Source organism: Spinacia oleracea, chromosome 4 (assembly GCF_020520425.1).
Source record: "Spinacia oleracea cultivar Varoflay chromosome 4, BTI_SOV_V1, whole genome shotgun sequence".
Taxonomy (NCBI): Eukaryota; Viridiplantae; Streptophyta; class Magnoliopsida; order Caryophyllales; family Amaranthaceae; genus Spinacia; species Spinacia oleracea.
In genome coordinates, this window is record NC_079490.1 from 62,910,664 (window position 1) to 62,915,862 (window position 5,199).

The 5,199-nt window shown below is 33.2% G+C and overlaps 1 long non-coding RNA gene across 1 annotated transcript; it reads right to left on the minus strand.

The window, feature by feature from the left end:
- Positions 1-1,773: 1,773 nt before the first annotated feature.
- Positions 1,774-4,380, minus strand: LOC130459424 (uncharacterized). The gene is made up of 3 exons (XR_008918813.1): positions 3,827-4,380; positions 2,420-2,564; positions 1,774-2,033 (listed from the first exon to the last, which is right to left on the minus strand). It is a non-coding gene; the product is annotated as an uncharacterized lncRNA (long non-coding RNA).
- Between the last annotated feature and the right edge of the window lie 819 nt (positions 4,381-5,199).

Genomic DNA, 5,199 nt, shown 5'->3' on the forward strand with positions numbered 1-5,199 from the left:
AAACTTCTTTTTTAGCATTAATTAAAATTTTGTTGCCCCTAAAAGGTACTTTTTAGCACTAATGAAATAATGTTTGCCTCTAAAACCTTTTTTAGTATCAATGAAATTTATGATGCCCCTAAAAAGTACTTTTTAGCATTTAAGAAATTTTAGGTCAAGTCTTTGATTTTTTATTGTTCGTTTTTTGCTTTTTATCCATATTTTGTGCTCGTAACCGTGGTTTTTATATTCTTGTGTTCATTTCTCTGACTTATGTTTCAAGAATTAGGTTTCTGATATTTTTTTCTTGGATTAATAAGGGTATAATAAACTAAAGTAAACGATCAACCAATAGGAGAATAATATTATAAATTAATAGTAGCCTATGTAGGATTCGAACCTACATCATTATGCAATTGCAAAAAGCTCTGCCAATTGACCTAATAGACTATTTTTATTGGTATAGTGTCATGGCAGTTTTAAGGGGAAAAAACAAAGTGTAGTGACATATTAGTGTGTGAAGCTGCATATAAAACAAGGTGTAGTGACATATTAGTTCACATATAATCTAGCTTTTATTAACTTAAGTGATGCGAACCAGGATTTCTGTGCTAACTGATAAGAACAATTATTCCCATGTAGTTAGTACTAGCTCGGAGAATGAATTAAAGAAGTTGAAAGACAATGCTAACTTTGTGTAGATTTGTATGTCCATAGAAGGAATGATTTTGAAAGTTGGAGTTGCATGCCAATTGACCCGGTTTATACCACCTACATAATTTTTCCACGAAAAATAATTAAAGGTAACATTTTATATTTTAGATGATGATATCTATATGCAATTTAAACCGTGATGAAAGGTTTTTAGAAAGCACTGCAAATAATTTAGCGTATCATTTGTACATTACAAGGCCGATCATCTATAAGCTCATTTTTTTGGTAAATAAATAAACTTTTATTAACCAAACGCGAACCATTTTTTGTACAAGCTTAACCAAATAAAATACACTAGGCCTCCTAACAGCTTAGAAGCCAAAAACTACAAAACAAATAAGCTATCCAACCAAACTATACTGCTATACAAGTATGTTATATGATGTTCAGATACACGGCCACCATTAGGCTTTAACAACAGCAATGTGCCAATAGCAATGTGCACGCAGGAGCAGACCAGAGCTGAACAAAGCAGCAGTACCAAAAGGACATCAGAACAACAATAGAGCACCAGAAGCAGCACAACACAACCACGTCAGCGTAGTTCTGTAACTCAGGATCAGATCAGACACACCCAAGCAGATTAAACCACTTTATATATGGCTTGCAGCATATGTTGATTGCCTTTTTACACATTAATTAAGGATGTGGCCTTAGAGAAAATAGGTTCACTCTTGTATTACCAACAAACAATCTCAACAATGTCCAAGATCAAAACCTAACACTAAAAACTTCAAATACGACCAAACAAAATCAAAACTTTGACAGAATCACAGTGGATAGGTTTACCTCATGTCTACCAGATTAACTAGTCTACCAGATTAACTACAAATTTCCCATTAGCTTGTGTTATCATAACTCAGAATTGAAGTTTGAGGAAACTAATGTCAATAATTATCCATCTAATCACTATCTCCTCTCGTTTTCTTCACTAAGATATCCATTCACAAATAAACACAATAAAAATATGTAAATTCATCATTATAATGCTATCTCTTTCGTAGAAATGAACAACAGTGATCAACAAAATTATCACATTAAAAATAAGACAGATATCCCAGCCTTTTCCAGCTACAACAACCTATCCAAGAAACCGACTACCATTGAGGTTAGGCATTTTCATATTTTACAAATCTACGTTCGCTTGACAAAAATATGCAAAGTTGAAACATAAAGGAACCATAGATCAACAAAGTTGATTACTAAAGTGGACAAGCAAATGAAGCTTCCAGGGAAAAATTTGCACCTACAGCTCTGGTGTAATACTAGTCAGGGTCCTATGCAGCGAGTTCCTTGAGTTTACTAGTCTTGACAATCTCAGTCCAGTGAGGCAGCTCCATCTAAGCAGAACCAATAAACAGTAAATCAAAATCTAGCGTCATGTCAAAGCTTGCAACTAGGGCCAACTCATAAACAGCTAATTAATTTTCCATTATCTAAAACTAGCATCTATTATCTAAAACTAGGGCCAACTCATAAATAGCTAATAATTAATTTTCCATTGCAAGTGTTTTTTGTTGAAACAATGCAGCTTAAGTGAAAACTCCAACACAAAGCAACCAGATACAAACAGAAGCAGAAGTAACTGCTAATAGCAGACAAGAAGCTCTTAGACAATTATTAAGTCCAAAGAATAGTAACAAATGACCAATATCGTCCAAACAAGATTAATCCAGACATTAGAACTAGAAAAGAATACCATATGGAAAGAACACCAAAGACCTACCCTCATATATGATATAATACCAGGAAGTCTTAGTGACCGGCACTAAAGATTTATTGATTTCAGTGAGCTTCCAGATCTTCGACTTGTCTGCAGACTCATAAAGAAATTTTGGTTTCAAATCTACTAGGCTTCGGTTATCAGCATTCTGCAAACCAATTAAAAGGGAAAGTTACACTTTTTAGAGTGATACACTTTCTGTAAGAGTACATCAATAATTTTTATTAATTTGCACTCTGAGAGAACATAGGATTTGCGTTGCTCGTCTCCTGGTAAACTAAGAGTTCCTAAAAGACAAATTTCAAGTCGTATTATACTTCGATGCATCATAATATAGAGATGATCAAGAATAGAGTAGTAAATACCAGAAAGAATTGAAGGCAAAATGTCCAAGCCTGCTCTAAAATGGAGATAATATAGAGATAATAATGGGAAAGAATGAATTTAAACTGAGCCTAATTTAAACTGAGCCATAATGTTTACATGTCATCATAACTCTAGAGACCCATAATGTTTAAGCCCTAAGATAACCAATGACAGTAATGTCACTCAGAAGAAGTCAGAGTCAACATGTACAATAGCATTCTGGTGAAAATGGAATTAATAAGGAAAAAAATATTGCAACAGAATGCTATGCAAAGGACTAACCCATTAAATTTTTATTACAGAATTCATTAACAAGTAGCCTAACAAGTTTAAAGTCCACAACCAATAACAGTACCTGAGAGTGCATACATTTTTTTTTTTTTTTATTAATTTTCACCTTGAGAGAACATAGGATACGCGTTGCTCGTCTCCTGGTAAACTACCGCCTGAAAACTAACTTATGATTCATTTAAAACTTTGATTTAAAACCATTCAAAAGTATCTTGTAAGAATTCAAAGTTAAGCCATTCATTTAAAACTTTGATTCCCAACAAAAATACAATGATTTTGTTATAAACAATTCAACATCCAGATCAACCATTTCAATGGTTATTCACAAATTTCATGTTCGATTAAGATTTCTCTTTCCAAAAGAAATCTAAACTAAGCTTCAACTTGTGATATGAATTGTTCGATATTGCAAATCTGACACCAGCATTACACCAAAAATTCAATCAATTCTTACAACTTTATGCTAATTGACTTTTGCCACAAAAAAACTTTTGCAAGCCACTGTGAAAACTCCAGTTATCATACCTATAGCCCCGATCAGGATTCAAGGTGTTCCCTATGGACAATATCAAAAATTCAAGCCTAACAATAACAAACAACAGGCATCTGAAGTCAAAATACTCAATCAAAAGTTAAAAAAAAAGGTTTAATTCACAAATAAATCAGACCCTAGATGGTTAGATTCAGCACAACCAACATCAAAATAGTGCAAATCAATGAAACTTTAAAATGACGGCTGGAGAGAGAAATTACCTCAGCAGCAATGTAATCGATCAAGGGCAGCGGCAGGTAAACCTTAACGCATTTCCCAGGCTTCAAAAACCGAGCTTGGACGAGGATTGACAATTAGAGAAATCAAAACCCTATATTTTCTTGAAGAGTATGAGTGTAATTGATGCAAAATGCCGGTTTTGAATATTCTCAATCTAACGTCACTAGTGAAAGCCAACAACAGGTGTTGGTGCCGGAGAATTAATGGACGACGATGTACACCTAGAAGGCTAGAAGGTCGGTGAGATAAGGCTAGAAGCTTCACTTTGTTGGGAGCCCGTCACCACAAATTTGGAATTTTGGTGAGAGAGATAGAGGAAAGTGATGAGGGAAATCTATAACTTTTGCCCTATCGCTCATCACTTTCTATGAAATTGAAAACTGAGATAACCGATTCTTTGAATCCTCAAAAGTAATGAAAACATGAAAGTTGAAAACATGAAATTTCTGGATAGCGGGCTTTTGGGATTAATCGCGCGGCATTATGAAATTAGAAAATGTGGAATAGCGGGCTATTGGAAAATGATTTTGGCGGAGAAATTTCGATCCCGAAATTATAAATTAGTTACTCCCGGTGTCTATATATATAATAGATTAAATATGAAAAACTAGACTATGTCAAAAGTCTCGTTTTAAAAAAAAATGGATTTGTATTTTATTCCGTGTCGGTTTTGTTCAGTCATTCTAATTGTTTAAACTAATAATGTACAAAAGTAATTGATTGGCTACATCGTATTCAACCCAATAATCAAACCTTACTTTTGTTCGTACTAAGAGTGTGTGCGTTATGTACTTATGTTCACCTTATAAACCTAAACTTCTCTAAATTTAACTAAACTGATTGGGCTTAAGTGAACAATATTGCGACTTATAGAAATTGATAGGACTAGATCGATCCCAATTGCAAGGTAGTAATAGGACATGAGTGTCACGAGTGAAATTATTGAAACTTATTTGACCTGAACTGATTTAAATAACTTAATTATTTGACTCGTTGCAAGATTGTTGAGATTGTTTAAACTACAATGGTATATTACATATTTAACTTTGTCTAAATTCGTTAAAACATGGATCTAAGTTTAACAAAAGGAATATTACTTTATTATTTTAATTAAAAGTAACTTAATTCATGATCAATCAAACTTGTTTGCCTCGTTGCTACGTTGTTTGAACTAATTCATGATCTAATTCGATACATTATATTCCATTTAATAAGTTGATTTTAGTGAATAAGGGTATGTTTGTTTCAACCGATTTTAACTTATTTTGACTCATTTCAGCAAAACTAAGCTCAGATAAGTACAAGTAAGTTGATATAAGTTCAAATAGGTTTGGTTTAGCAAAATAAGTTTTTT